The sequence below is a fragment of the Mesoplodon bidens genome (genome assembly GCF_964165515.1).
Source record: "Mesoplodon bidens genome assembly, chromosome: 14".
NCBI classification, from domain to species: domain Eukaryota; kingdom Metazoa; phylum Chordata; class Mammalia; order Artiodactyla; family Ziphiidae; genus Mesoplodon; species Mesoplodon bidens.
This window is the reverse complement of record NC_138170.1, coordinates 13,413,104-13,429,463: the sequence shown is the minus strand read 5'-3', so window position 1 is coordinate 13,429,463 and position 16,360 is coordinate 13,413,104. Positions and strand designations below refer to the sequence as shown.

The following is a 16,360-nucleotide window of genomic DNA, read 5'->3' as shown; positions in this document are numbered from 1 at the left end:
CATCACCACCACAGGCTCTCTGATCGTCCACTGTTCTAGCCGTTCAGGCTGCCTCCGTCTCTTTACAGCCATGAATAACGTTTCAAGGAATATTTTATATGAGCAGCTCTGTCCTTCTTCTGATTTACCTGTTTAACATAAATTTCTAGACCTGGAATTACTGAGTAGCAACTTCTGAAATAACTCTGTTACCAAATTGCTTTCCAAAAGATTTATATTAATACATATTGCCATTAATACTAGATACATGGCAGATCCCATCAGATTTCACCAGGATTGAGTGTTTTTCATTATGCTACTTTCGGGCAGATTAATATACAGAACAATGCCACATCATTGTTGTAGTGTGTATTTCTTTGATTACTAGCAAGTTCCATTCATTCATTCATTCATGCACTCCCGGATGAATTTATTCATCAGATGCCCACTCTGTGCCAGGCACTGTGGTAGACACTGGACAGACAGCAGTGAACAAAACAGACCAATATCCCCGCCGTTGAGGAAGTTACCTTCCCATGAGCATTTTCCTGTTTTGTCTGTGCTCTGGAAACCGTGTGACTCAGTCACAGTAGGGGCCGGGCATTTGGGCAATTTCCATGTATTCATGCAGCCCAGCACAGCAGGGGCTTCTCCGATACACCTTTCTGCAGGCGATAAAGTAAAGACTTCCTTGCCTTTACTTCCTTCCACCCGCATCGGCCCCACCCAGCTCTCTGGACCTCGAGTCCCTGCTCATTCTGGCACTGGTTGCCCTTCTTGGGTAGATGGAAGACAGGCAGAGCTGGGGGAAAAGGTGGGCTGGCCAATGCCCAAGGGCTATGGTACCAGGGGTGCCATAGCTGTCCTGCCAATTGTCCCATGCCCACTCTGGAAGACCACCATTTATGCCGCCTCAGAAACAGCAGAAAGTTGCAACATCCCTTCCAGATAAAAGCTGGATGGTTATGGGGAACATGTCTGCTTGTAGGGCCACCAAAGGACTAGCCAGCCCAGGGTGGACACACATCTGTCCTACCTGGATGCAGATTGGAAGATCCTTAATCTCCTAACCTAAGTAGATGCCCACTTGAATGTCCAGTCCTGAATCTGCCTGTCCTACAACTGTGCTTTCTCCCCAGAAAATGAATTCAGAAAACGTGGATGTGAAAACATTCAGAATATTCTCCGTAAGTATGGTCGATCATTAGAGCCAGTAGGGTGGGTCTCACCCCACACTCTTACGTCTGTGCTTGGGGCGGTCAGGCGAGCAAGTGGCTTTCCTTGTGGGCCGCCTGCCGGAGAAGCTGGGTCTTCATAGTGTAGACTCGCCAGCAGGTTTACTCCCCTGGGGTTCTTGGCTCCTTCAGTGTCTTGGTAATTTTTTTAAAAATAAGAATTCATGTATTTCTTCTATGAAAACTAGAAAATAAATATATACAATAAGAAGGAAATAAAACATTATCAGAGATAGCCACTGTTGACATTTTGGTATATGTCCTTTAAAGGTATGTATAGATGGGGACTTCCCTGGCGGTTCAGTGGTTAAGAGTTCGCCTTCCAATGCAGGGGATGCAGGTTTGATCCCCGGTCAGGGAGCTAAGATCCCACATGCCTTGCGGCCAAAAAAAACCAAAACATAAAACAGAAGCAATATTGTAACAAATTCAATAAAGACTTTAAAAATGGTCCGCATCAAAAAAAATCTTTAAAAAAAAGGTATGTGTGGATGCATGTGAGTATCGAAAGATAGATAGATGATAGATAGATATATGCAAAATGGGATCATTGCAGTGTACACATTAGGAAATATACTTCTTTTCCACTCAGCATTCTATTGAGTGGAAATAACTTTCTATGTCCCTGACCTCCTTCATCAATACTTTTCACAGCTGCATGGTACTCCACAAAATGGAAAACTACAGCATACTCACCAGCCTGTTCACAGTAACTTTTTTGTGTGTGTGTGGTACGCGGGCCTCTCACCGCTGTGGCCTCTTCCACCGCAGAGCACAGGCTCCGGACACACAGGCCCAGCAGCCATGGCTCACGGGCCCAGCCGCTCCACGGCACGTAGGACCCTCCCGAACCGGGGCACGAACCCACGTCCCCTGCATCGGCAGGCGGACTCTCAACCACTGCGCCACCAGGGAAGCCCCCACAGTAACTTTTTAAGGTGAAGGTACATGGCAGCTTTATACACAAAAGACAGGCTGAATTAAATCAAAAGCCTTTTATTTAATTTTGTCCCAAATTTCTTAGGACCAAAAAATAGAAAAAGATGATAATGATGATCATTGGCTAACATACTTGTTCTTTGGAAGGTTTTAATTCTCACATTCAGTGAATTTGCCATGGATCCACTGAGTATGGGCACAGAACCATCTTGGATCTGGAGAAGTTGGTGGCTTTGAAAATCTGTCACACTGAGTACCGATGCTATGAGTTTGCCAGTGGTCAGAGATCATTTTGGTCACCACAGAAAAAAGATGTTCACTCCTTCCTAAATCTTTTTGATTAAACCAGTGCTTTGGCCTGATGCCCTCTCTCCTTCAGGAAACAGCATCTCTTGACCAGTAAAAAATCCTTTTGTGCTTTTAAAAAAGAACGTGACACTCCAACATGAACAAAGTGTTCTGTGTTTTGTCTCAATCTTGCCCCAAATGCAAGCATGAAAAAGACACAAGAATTTAGAATGAGTGAGAAGTAAAGTTTGGGCTTGTTTGGAAAAATACCTCTAAAAATAAAATATGAGTTTTTGAACAATCAAAGTATTGATAAAATCACACCTCTGAAGTAAAACTCTCTCATCTACCTCACCGATGTTTCCTGTTTTGGTTAACACATTTTAATTGCCTTCTTCGGAATTTCCGCTGTGGCCCTCCCACCAACCTTCACGTCTGGATGGAGTGCCACATGCACTGTCCAGTAATCCAGAGCTCCGGAGGTTCCAGAAGAGCCTGGAGTCACTGCCTGATGTGATATCAACCTTGCTCAGTTATCAGGCATCTCATCCAATTACTACCAGGAGCTGAACAGCAGGGAATTCAGCACAAACACAGGCCTGGGTGCTCACCGGTCTTCAGAAGAATTTTCAAAAAGTCTGGGAACCAGCCTATGCTCCGAGATTGGGCTCTGAGGGGTCGGCGGCAAGGGGCCCAGACATTGGTCCTACTGTTTTAACTCCCCTCAGCAGGACTCTAGCTCTGTAATGTGATCCCTTTTCTGGGAGAAGAACGCTCTGCATCTGTGGTTGAGGGATTGTTTCTACGCTGTTGTTATTTATAAGTCATTTATAAGTTCCTACCTCTTGAGGTTCTCCCATTGGCAGGCCCTGGTCCCTTCAATCAAATGGAATATTTTGGTAAAGGCTAGCTTCCCCTTTCCAGGGCATGCAGGAACTCAGTGAATGGAGGCCCCATTGCAGTAACAATTTTAGTCAAGCTTTTCTCTAGCGTGCTTTTCTCTTATCTCTACATGGCTTTTTCTAATCTTTTATTTTGATGCCAACAGTGCAATTACTGTATTACATTCACTAAAAGCGACTACACATCCTCTTTGGAAGTGGGCAGAGAAAAATTGCAGCTAAAGAAACATCTTTAAGTGTTCCCAAATAGATATAAATAACATAATATGCTTATGTATTGTTGGTTTTTTCAGGGTAAAATAGGGGAAATATACTTGGCGTGGTTGATAGTTTCCAAACATGGCCACCATCAATTCATTCCTTCCTTTATGCACCGATTGAGATGTAGGATCTATTCCCCTCCCCAGCCTGGGCGGGTCCTGTGACTGCCTTGACCAAAGGACTCCTACAGAAGTGTGTTCTGGGACTTCCGAGTCCAGACCTTAAGTGGGCTGGTGGCTTCTGCTTACTTGCTTTTGGACCTCAGCTTCCATGATACCAGGAGCTTGGGTCACATGGCACGTGGATGGGAACCAAGCACCCTGAGGATAGCTCAGCTGGGGTGCCAGTCAGCAGGCAGCACCAGCTGTCAGCTATATGAGGAAGGGAGTCTTGGAGACTCCAGCTCAGCGGAGCCCCAGATAACTAGCCTCTTCTGCCAAGGCCTCGTGGAACAGAAAACCGGTCCAGTTGAGTCCAGTCAACCCACAGAATCATGAAAAATAATAAAATGCTGCTTTAAGGCACTACATTTTGGGGTGGCAGCAATAGATGAAAACAACAATAACAAAGAAAAGACTTGGTGCTGTGGCTTGCTCCAGGTTATGGCAATGGTGTTAATCGGGGTTCTCCAAAGAGACAGAACCAATAAGATGTATGTATGTATATATATATGTAGGTAGATAGATAGCTAGCCAGCTAGCTAGATGGTAGATAGATAGATAAATAGATAGCCAGCTAGCTAGATGATAGATAGATAGGTGATTGATTGATAGATAGATAGATAGATAGGTGATAGATAGACAGATAGTCCAGAATCTACAGGGCATCTTGGCAGCCTGGAAATTCCAGCAGGAGTCAATGTTGTAGTCTTGAGTCCAAAGGCTAAAACCTCAGGCAGAATTTCTATGTTGCAGTCTGAAGGCAGAATTCCTTCCTCTTCGGGGAACCTCAGTCCTTTCTCTTAAGGCCCTCAACTGATTGGATGAGGCCCACCCTTGTTATGGAGGGTCATCGGCTCCACCTTATTCAAAGTCTACTGATTTAAACATTAACCGTACCTAAAAAATACCTCCACAGCGATGTCTAGATGGTTTTTGACCAGACAAGGGGGTACCGTGGCCTCACCAGGTTGACACACAAAATTTGCCATCACAGCAGTGAAACTTCTGTGAGATGCCCTGGCATTCAGGCCTGCACACAAGACCGTCACTCCTCTGTTATCGCGGCAAACGACGAATGTGAGATGCCCAGGGCCAGCCATGGGCCAGGCACTGTGGGAGAGCCTGGTTTCAGTCCCTTGAGTGGGGAAAGGATGAAGGATGCACCTCCTTCAGATAAGCTCCTTGGTCCTCTTCAGTCGATGACTTTATACACCACAGTCAGCAGTCTCCAGTTCCCTCTCTGTGTGAATTCAACCCTGAAAATAGGGGAGAGGTTTTTGCTCACTCTTCACCCAAAGATCTTAGAAAGCCCAGAATCTAAACTCACCCCTCAAAGGGAGACCAGATGGGAATTGGACCGGCCATTCATCGTAAAACGGTTCTTTGTACCAAATGGCCATTTTCACAACTCCCAGTTGCTAGTACTAGTGAGCTTCTAGAAAAGGATGCCCAATTTAGTTTTAAGGACATATGGATAAAAAACTTGGCTTTCTTTTTAAGGACATCTGTACGGGGTTTGTAAAAGTAGACAACTGATTAACTGCTCTCTCCTCTGGCCTGGCCCTCTGCTTGTTCACGGGCCTCCCAACAGACTGGTCTTTTTAAAGCACAGGTCTGATCATGTGATTCTCTTGCTTCAAATCCTTCCCTGGCTCCCTGCGGCTCATGGCAGTTTTCCAAAACGTGGTATATAACGTACCAGATGGCTTTAGGTGGCATAAGGGTGAATGTTTTTATTTTGATGGTTATATTTCTATTTTTATGGTTGTCTTCTATTTAGGACAAGTAAGATGGTCTTCCATTTTGGGTAGTAGGATAAAATTTATTTTTTAGTTGATTGGAAGAAAAATATTAGGTTGATAGTGATCTAGGTGGTGGCAAATGGCCGTAGTCATACAGATGGACTCAAACTGAATCTGGGGGGTGGCATGAGCCCGGGGGCCCAGGGGATCTGCCTCCCGCCCTGCCTTCCTCTCTTCTCTCTGTCGGGGACGTAGCCTTTACTTTCTACAATAGTAAAGGACCAACAACCCCCAGAACTATGCCAACCCAATGCCTGGAATGCTCCGCCCCCCATCCCATCATGGCCAACTGGAACACTCTTATTTATCTTTCAAAACCCAGTTTAGGAGTTGCCACTTTTGGAAGGCTTTTTCTGAATCCTCCCCTTCCCATGAGCCCTGGCAGAAATTGTCCCCACTGCTGACAGCCTAAAAGTCATAACCTGTGGGAGAGGTCCTCAGAAGTTTGGGTGTATATAGCCTGGGAAGCTGTTGCACTCAGGCTCTGAGGAAAAGACCCCTATGTCCTGGACTGTCAACTGACACTGATGCCCAAGGGCAAGTGCTAAAACAGAGGAGCCTTGTTATTTCCTGCCATGAACCCCAGGGTGGCTGCACCTTGTCTGAAGGGGCTCCCTCTCAACCAGTGTCCCAATCACAGGGAAAACATGACCTCTCATGTCCCTGACTCCCCTCCACAGCCCTACATTCTCTTCCCAGGAGAGTGAAGAGAGCCTGTGGGGTCTGTCCCCTGCCCTCTCCTCCCAGCCAGGGTCCCCCCTTCCCACTGTGTATCTCCCTAACAGCAGGGGAATCCTTTCTGCTCCCCCATCCCCAAATGGAACATCTACCCCTGCCTTTAATAAGCGCCCAGATCAATCTCATTCTTTTCTCAGAGAGAAACCATCCTACTGTTATCACCAGCGAGTGTGGGTGATGGACGGGGGAAAGAGTTTGGACTAGGGCTGTGTCTTCCCCATGGCTTCTTTCTGTTTCAGTGGAGCAAGCTGGGGAGCACTGGGCTTGATTCCCCTAAGTGGGATGGAGACAGGCTTCTGGTGGTTTCCAGTTCATGTACCCTGAGGGGCAGCTGGTCTCAAATCTTTGTTCTGTTACTTACAGTTACACTATCTGGGCTCAGGTACTTGGGTGCCTGTCTGTGAAGTGGGCACATGGAATGGACACTGGAAACTCCCCTGTATGCATGGCCTAGCTTTCTGTCTGGCTCGGCCCTTTCCCCCATTGCAGGGGTGGGACTGCCAATCAAGGGGGTGAGCCCATAACCCAACCAACCAATCAAAAAGCCCCGTGCCTGAGCTGCAGTGATTGGCCCTGGCCTGGCTCAATAAGAGTCCTTTGGGGATAACTGGTATGGACCCTGGGCCAGAGAAGTTCTCTTATTCTGAAATCAAGAAGTCAGGAGCAGGCAAGAAAGTGGTCCAGAGAATAAAGTCAGTACAGAGAAAAATGGAGTTGAAGAGAGAGAGGGAGAGAGGGAGGAAATGGGGGAAGGAGAAGGAGAGAGGGATTTGAACTCACGGACCAGCCCTCTAGTATGAGTGGCCTCTACCACTTGGGGTAAGAGTCCTGACCTACAATGAGGGTTAAAGGCACTAGCACATGAGAAAGAAAGCTCCCGATCATAGGCCTGGGCCAGTGTAACCCAATAAATAAGAATTGTGCCCATGGCCGCAGACACCCAGTTCTGCTCAAGAAGACCAGCAGGGGCAAGTGGTCCTGGCTCAATGCATGAAGTCTCAAAGCAAACCTGCTTCTCCCCTGAGAGGTCACCCTGCTGTTATCTAATTACAGCCAGGCGTGGAGAGTCCTCTGGGCTGTGGTTAGTTAGGTGCTATCGATGGCTTCTGAGACCAGCTATGAAGGGAGGGGCAGCCTTCCAGCACTTTCTACAGAGAAACCTGTCATCACTTGCAGATCAACAGGCTGGAGCTGGGGTGCTCTCAAGTCGAGAGAGGCCTTGCTCTCAGTCACTGAAGAGAAGACCAGCCAGACTTTGGTTCTAAACCAGTTCTGCAAGCTGTTGGAGGCTCAGCCTCCCCAGAAGAGATCCCTTCTGGCACATGGTAGAAAATGAAAAAACCATAGTTCCCTGCCCCCGACCTTTATTTCATTGTATATTTTTTCTAAAAAAAATCTTATTGGAGTATAGTTGATGTACAATGTTGTGTTAGTTGCAGGTGTACAGCAAAGTAAATCAGTTATACATATACATATATCCACTCTTTTGGGGATGCTTTTCCCATATAGGCCATTACAGAGTACTGAGTAGACTTCCCTAGGCTATACAGCAGGTTCTTATTAGTTATCTATTTTATATAGAGTAGTGTGTATATGTCCATCCCAGTCTCCCAATCTATCACCCCCCTCCCTGCCTTATCCCCTGGTAACCATATGTTTGTTTTCTACATCTGTGATTCATTCTATATTTTTTAAAATTGAGATATACATTACATACAGGAAAATGTGCAAATCTTACTTATGCATTCCCACCTAGATCATGATCCAGAGCAGTTCCATCACCCCAGGGGGTTCCTTCCTGGCCCTTTCAGTCAACATCTCCCCAGAGGTAACTACTATCTGACTTCTATCATCATAGTATTGGTTTTGCCTGTTCTTGAACTTCATAAAAATGGAATCACACAATATAGTCTTTCTGTGTTCAGTTTCTTTCACTCAGCATAATGTTTTTGAGATTCATCCAAATTTAAATTACATGGATCTTAGTAGTTTGCTCTTTTTCACTGCTAAGTTGTTTTCCATTGTATGGCTACACTGCAATTTAGAGTGTGTCTTGATAGACACTTAATGGATATATGGGTTGTGTCTTATTTTTAGCTATCACAAATTAAACTTATAAACATTTTGGTGGACATTTACTATTACTTCTCTTTGATAAATTCCTAGGAGTGGAGTTGCTGGGTGATTCAGGAGGGAAATGTATATTTTACTAGAAAATGCCAAAAATTTTTCAGTGGCCTTGTACCATTTTGCATCCCTACCAGCCGTGAGAGCTCTGCTTTTTCTACATCTTACCAACTTTTAGTATTGTCCATCTCTTTAACTTTAGCCATTTGAGTGGATTTATGGTGATATTTCATGTGTGGTTTTAATTTAGAGTTCTCTCATGAATAATGGGTTGAGAACATTTTCACGTGCTTATTGGCCATTTAGATATCCTCTTTTATGAGGCCTCTGGTCACTCAAGTCTTTTGCCCATTAAAAATAATTTTTGCCAAAATAGATTGGCATTGTGTATTACTTTTCTACTGGCAGCAGTATGAAAATTACTCGGAGTTATACTTTTATCCCTTCCAGATTATCTGCATTAAAATCATAATTTTTCAAATAACTGGTCCAAAAGATAAGAATGAAAATTCAGTATTAAAAAAAAATCTTCAAAGCAACTAGGTATTAAAAATGAAGACACAAGTTTCTTCTATTATGATGAGGAGAAATAGATTTGACATAAGAAATTTTTAAAGTCTAACTGGACAAAAGATCAAAAGTTAATTAGGGGCTTCCCTGGTGGCGCAGTGGTTGAGAGTCCGCCTGCCGATGCAGGGGACACAGGTTCGTGCCCCAGTCTGGGAAGATCCCACATGCCGCGGAGCGGCTGGGCCCGTGAGCTATGGCCACTGAGCCTGTGCGTCCGGAGCCTGTGCTCCGCAACGGGAGAAGCCACAACAGTGAGAGGCCCGCGTACAGCAAAAAAAAAAAAAAAAGTTAATTAGAACAATTTTCAGATGGAAAATACCATTTAGGCATTTTCTAGATCCATTACAGTAGTTATATTTCTGGCAAAATCAATAGGAATTCTGAGATATAATGTCAGATAATGGAGTTTGGGCAAACAACTCTCAACCTCACTTTTATTTAATGTATATTACATGCATACGTTGCTGACGGGGAAGGTTAGGGATCCGCACGTATGTACTGGGCCCCCAAGTTCCCTCTTCGGTGGGTTTCTTGAGTTTTCTTTGCAGTCTGTTTTTCTTTTGCCATTTTAGCTGGTGTTCAGTTAAAACCTTTTATAAGCCCACATGGAAAAGCAGATCATTATGTTTTTTCTGGACTTAACATATCCCTGCCCCTGGGTTCCTACTTTGCAGCTTGTCTTTGTCACTCTGCTGTCTTCGTTTATACATCATTTTCTACTCAGACACAATGGCCATCAAGTTAAATCTAATTTTATCTTCCTTATACTTTTATATTCTTGTTTTCTGCGAGCTTCACTAGGCTATCCAGTTGTCTTGATTGTATGCTCCTAAATCAATTAGTCTTTCCCTCAGTCTACCTAATTCACACAGTCTTCCACCAACCGGAACACATCTCACAAAGTGGAAAGCATCTTCCCTGTTTGCTGAAGTCTGCCTCAACTGCAAACGTTTGCTTTCTGGCCAAACTGTTGTTAACTTGTCAAATCACTGCTGTCACCTTAGCGAATTCCTATTTGGATGTTACATTTAAGCCTGGGCTTTGTCGTCGAATATCTGAGGCATCCCTTGACCTCTCCCTGCTGCAGGGTCCTTATTGGCAAACTGACGTACAGGGCTGTTGCAGTATCAATAGTGGCTATTGCCTCTTTCTTTCTCGACACTGTAAACTCCTTGAGAACAGAGACCATGTCTTATGAATCTCTGTTTCCCAGTACCTGAGAGCATATCTCACACATAGTGCTTATTAAATGTGTGGAGGATGAACAATATTTTCTAGATATTTTTAGATATAACCATTTATATGGCAGGCTGCCATGATTTGTTGCTACCAAATTCAGTGGACAAGTCTGTCTTCATCTGATTTGACACCACTGACCACACCTCTTTCCTGATGCCCTTTATTCTCTTTGCTTCCAGAACACCACACGCTCTTTGCTTTCCTCCTCCTGCACTGACTGTTCTTTCCTAGTCTTCTTGGCTGCATCTGTTGCCTCTGCTCTAAGTGCTGCCCTGTCCGGGGTTCATTTCTTACCCCTCTTTCTTCTCTATGCACAGTGTCTCCCTTGGTGGTCTCATCCACTCTCATGGCTTTCTGTTTACAATCAATGTGTTCATGACTCCTGAATTTCTATATCCATCCAGAGTCCATACTCATATATTCCATGGTCTACTCTACTTCTATTTCAGCAGGCATTTCTAACTTAGATTTGTCCCAAACGAAGCACAAGATTTTCCCAAGTCTGATTTTACCTCACTCTTGATTGTCTTGGCTTTTCAAATTTCTGAAGACAAAATCCTACGAGTCAGCCTTGGTTCTGCTCATTATCCCCACTCCCCACATCTAGTTCTTCAACAAGTCTAGTTTGACTCTACCTCTGAAACAATTTCTAAGTGTCTCCACGTTTTTTCATTCTTATTATCACCACTCAAGTCCAAGACACTATCATCTCTTGCCTGGGCTACTGCAGTGGAGCCTGGACTGGTCCCTAAGCATCCTTTCTTTCTGTTTTTGTTTTTGTTTTTTTCCTTTTCCATTATGGTTTATCACAGGATATTGAATATAGTTCCTTGTGCTATACCTTGTGGTTTATCCATACTATATATAAGAGTTTGCATCTGCTACTCCCAAACTCCCAGCCCAACCCTCTCCCACCCCCTTCCCCCTTGGCAACCACAAGTCTGTTCTCTATGTCTGTGAGTGTTTCTGTCTCGTAGATAAGTTCATTTGTGTCATATTTTAGATTCCACATATATGTGATATCATATGGTATTTGTCTTTCTCTTTCTGACTTACTTCACTTAGTATGATCATCTCTAGTTGCATCCATGTTGCTGCAAATGGCATTATTTCATTCCTTTTTATGGCTGAGTAGTATCCCACTGTATATATGTACCACATCTTCTTTATCCATTCGTCTGTCGATGGACATTTAGGTTGTTTCCTAGTCTTGTAAGCATCTTTTCTTGAAGGATCTGATCATATCTCTCCTTCTAAGCAAAACCCTCTCTTAGACTAAAGTCTAAACTCTTTACCACAGCCTAAAAGGTTCTATGTGAAGGGCCCCTGCCTGCCTCCTTGACTTCATGGACAAATGGGTTTATTTATAGGGAAACCTGGACGATAAGACCAGTGGGGAATAGTGACCCGGCAGTAGTGTGGAGCAATGAACAGGTGGTCATGGAGAGTGGTGGTGACCCAGCAGTCGTGGTGAGGCAGCATGCTGAGCTGAGGAACGCATGTGGGTCCTCTGGCCTGGGTTCGAATCCTTGCCCTGCCCCGTCCCCCTGAGACCCGGGGCACGTGAGCTGCTGAGGCTCTCTGAGCTTCATCTGTCACATGGGGTGATACTGACCTTTGAAGTTTGCTGGAATGGTTCTCTGACATAGCATCCTTTTCAGCCCAGGGACAGAAATGCAGTCAGTGGTCTCTTCCCCCTTCTTCCACAGATACAAAGTCCAGTGGTTCCCTGAGCAAGCTGCAAAACAGAGATGAGGTGCAGAGCTGATGAGGGGTTATGTAAACCCAGGCCCAGGGATGCTCTGGCCCTCCTCCCCACCTCCCCATGGTGTGGTTAATTCTAGAAAAGGCTTTGTTGAAGCACAAGATTTGCTGATAAGAAGTAGACTGTTGCTTTAGATGGCTATGCCCCGACGGGGCCACCTTAGTGACAAGACTTGGCACGTTTAGGGCGTCAAGGACAGCCCTTAGATCTGGGCCCCTTCACAGCAGCTGGGTTGGGAGGTCTGCTCAGGGAAGCACAAAAGGGAAGGAGAGTCTGAACATGATGTTGGAATCATTCTTTAGTGAGAGCAAGATCTCCCCCGGAGTGCAGAAAGAAAAATCTGAAGTTAGGAACTGACAAGAACAGAAAAGAAGCGTATTTTTATAGATTAGTTAAGAGCAATTAAAATGAAGACCATGGGATTTTTTTTAAAAAAACAAACAACTTAGGAGACAATAGTTAGTTCCGAGACTAATGTAGTTGTAGGGAACTCTAGTCTGTGGTCAGCTGTAGGTACTTTCCACACCCATGAACCACCACATGGACTTAACCCCAGCAGAGCTCAATTTCAGATTCTCTAAACCAAAGAGAAAAGCCCCGAGTTGGGTTAACTGACAGCCACATGCTAAAGACAACCCAGATCTGAAAACAAACAAAAAAATGTATGTGGAAACAACCACGTTCTGGTGGTTTCTAACGTAATTATTGTTTCTTTCTCAGGGAGATTTGCATAATGTTGCAGAGGTGTTGTCAGGTAGGCTCCAGCTAAGTGTGCAGATTTTGTGTGCACCTGTTTGCAGACCAGATAGAGTACAGTCTTATGAGAGTAAAGTCCTGCTACTTTCTGCGGCCTTATTTATTTTTTTAAAGCAGCTTCACTGCAGTGTAATAGACATACAAAAAACTGCACATATTTAAAGTATACAAAGTAAGTTTTCACATATGTATACATCCATGAAACCATCACAACAATTTGTATAGTAAACATCTCTCCATCACCCCCTGTACGTTTGTAATCTCTCCCAGGCTTCCCTTCTCTTTCCCCTCCATCCCTATTCATTTGTTTCATGTCACTGTAGATTTTCATTTTCTATAGTTTTATATAAATGGAATATACAGTATGTAGTCTTTTTTTTGGCCTGACTTCTTTCACTCAACATTATTTTTTAAATTTATACTTATTTTTTATTGAAGTATAGTTGATTTACAACGTTGTGTTAACTACTGCTGTACAGCAAAGTGATTCAGTTATACATATATACATTTTTTTAATATTCTTTTTTATTATGGTTTATCATAGGATATTGAATATAGTTCTCTGTGCTATACTGTAGGACCTTGTTGTTTATCCTTTCCATATGTAAAAGCTTACATCTGCTAATCTCAACCTCCCACTCCATCCTTCCCCCCACCCCCTCCCCCTTGGCAACTACCAGTCTGTTCTCTGTGCCTGTGATTCTGTTTCTGTTTCATAGATAGGTTCATTTGTGTCATATTTTAGATTCCATTATTTCTTTCTTTTTTATGACTGAGTAATATTCTATGGTATACATGTACCACATCTTCTTTATCCATTCATCTGTCGATGGACATTTAAGTTGTTTCCATGTCTTGGCTATTATGAATAGTGCTGCTATGAACATAGGGGTGCGTGTATATTTTTGAATTATAGTTTTGTCTGGATATATGCCCAGGAGTGGGATTGCTGGATCATATGGTAATTCTATTTTTAGTTTTCTGAGGAACCTCCATACTGTTCTCCATAGTGGCTGCACCAATTTACAATCCCACCAACAGTGTAGGAGGGTTCCCTTTTCTCCACATGCCCTCCAGCATTTGTTATTTGTATCAACATAGTCATTTTTGAGATTTATCCATATTGTGTTTATCAATAAATCATTTCTTTCTTTTTTCTTTTTCTTTTCTTTTTTCTGAGAAGTGGTCCCTTGTACAGATGTACCACAATTTGTTTTTCCATTCATCTGTGGATGGACATTTTTGTTGTTGCCAGTTTGGTGCTATTACAAATAAAGCTGCTATGAACATCTGTGTACAAGTCTTTGTGTAGACATCTGCTGCCTTTTCTCTTGGAATTGAATGTCTGGGACACGTGGTAAATGTTTAACTCTTTGAGAAGTTTTAAACTTCCGAAATGGTTGTATCATTTTATATTCCCACTAGCAGTGTATCAGGATTAAGATCCTTCACATCCTCTGCAGCACTTGGTATGGTCAGTCTTTTTAATTTTAGCCATTCTGAAATATGTGTAATGGTATCATATTGTGATTTTAATTTGCACTTCCCTAATGACTAATGATGTTAAGCATGTTTTCATGTGCTCATTGCCATCCATATAACTTCTTTGGGAAAATGTCTGTTCAAATCTTTTGTCCATTTTATTTTTAATTGGGCTATTTTCTTACTATTGAATTTTGAGAGTTCATTATATATTCTAGACATAAGTGCATTATCAGATATATACGTGGCAAAAATTTTCTCCCAATTTGTGATTTTTCTTTTCTTTCTCTAAATAGTGTCTCTCAAACAGCACAAGTTTTTGATTTTGGTAAAGTTCCATTTATCAGTTTATTTTTTATGGATTGTGTATCTGGTGTTGTAGCAAAAACTCTTTGCCTAACTCAAGATCACAAAGATTTTCTCCTATGTTTTTCATCTAGAGGTTTACAGTTTCAGATTTTAAATTGAGATCTATAATCCATCTTAAATTATTTTTATATGATGCATGTTATGGACTCAAGTTGATTCTTTTGCACATGGGCATCCACTTGTTCCAGTGTCACTTGTTGAAAAGGCTGTCTTTTCTCCATTTAATTGCTTTTGCACCTTTGTCAAAAAGTAGCTGTCCGAGTGTGTGTGTGTGTGTGTGTGTGTGTGTGTGTGTATTTCGGGTATATGGCACATAGAAATATAATAATATTTTATAGTGTCCTGTGTCCTGCAAGCTTGCTAAATTCACTTTTTAGTGTTTTATTTGTAGATTCTTGACAACTTCATACATGCATAATTATGCAACTGTGGCTCTTTACAGTCCATGACTTCTATTTCTTTCTCTTGTCTTTTTGTGCTGGCTAGCACTTCCAGTACTATCTTGAAAAAGAGTAGTGAGAACAGATATCCTTGCCTTGTTCATGACATTAGGGTGAGAAGATTTCATCTTTCATCATGAAATATGATATCAACTGTAGGTTTTTCATAGCTGACCTCACACAGGATGGAAAGTACTTTTCTGTTCTTAGTTTTCTAAGTTTTTAATCAGGAATGGGTGTTAAATTTGGCCAAGTTTTTTCTGCATCCTATAGAGATGATCAAATGGTTTTTCTCTTATGGTTAATATAGTGACTTGTATTGATTAGGGTTTGCATATCAAACCAACCTTGCATTCCTGGGATAAACCCCATTTGGCCATGATGTTTTATCCTTTTTATATATTGTTGGATTAAATTTGCAAAATTTTCTTTAAAAATTTTTGCATTTTGTTCATGAAAGTTACTTGTCTATGGTTTTCTTTGCTTGGCTTTGGAATCAGGGCAATGCTGGACTCATAAAATGACTTGGAAGTATTCACTTCAATTTTCTTAAAGAGTTTATGAGGATTGTTATTCCTTCTTCCCTAATGTTTGGTAGAGTTCACTTGTGAAGCCATCTCAGCCTGCAGTTTTCTTCATGAGAACATTTTAACTACAATTCAGTTTATTCCATAGATAGAGGGCAATTCGTGTTATTATTGTATTTTAAGTGAGCTCTGATAATTTGTGTCTTTAAAGGAATTTGTCCATTTCATCTATGTTTTCTAATTTATAGGCTTAAAGTTGTTCATAATATTTTCTTATTATCCTTTTAGTATCTGTAGAATCTGAGTGATGTCATCTTTATCATTCCTGATATTGAGTAATTTCTGTCTTAATACTTTTTTCCTGATCAGTCTGACAAGAGGTTTTTAAATTTTGTTGATCTACTTAAAATACTAGCTTTTGGCTTATTGACTTTTCTTTATTGTTTTTCTATTTCATAGATTTTTCACTTTGATCTTTATTATTTCCCTTTTAATTCCTACTTGGGTTTGATTTGCTCTTCTTTTTCTGCTTTTTTCAAGTGTGAGTTGAGGCCATTGACTCAAGATCTTTCCTTTTTTCTAAAACAGACATGTCATGCCATAAGTTTCCCTCTAAGATTACTATAGTGGCATCTTGCAAAGGTTGATATTGGGTGTTTTCATTTTCTTTATGTGAAAATAATCTTTTTTTACCTTTTGATTTATTATTTGACCAATGAGTTATTGAAAAATGAATCATTTAGTTTCAAAATATTTGGGAATTTTCCAGATACATTTCTG

General features: G+C 42.2%; 1 long non-coding RNA gene across 2 annotated transcripts in view; it reads right to left on the bottom strand.

Annotated features, from left to right (window-relative positions):
- Positions 1–2,211: 2,211 nt before the first annotated feature.
- Positions 2,212–16,360, bottom strand: part of LOC308628146 — a 47,967-nt gene continuing 33,818 nt past the window's right edge. For both annotated transcript variants that reach the window (XR_014017503.1, XR_014017504.1), the window contains 2 exons: positions 11,857–11,979; positions 2,212–5,021 (listed from right to left, as the gene is read on the bottom strand). This is a non-coding gene — a long non-coding RNA (uncharacterized lncRNA). The remainder of the gene's footprint in view (positions 5,022–11,856; positions 11,980–16,360) is intronic.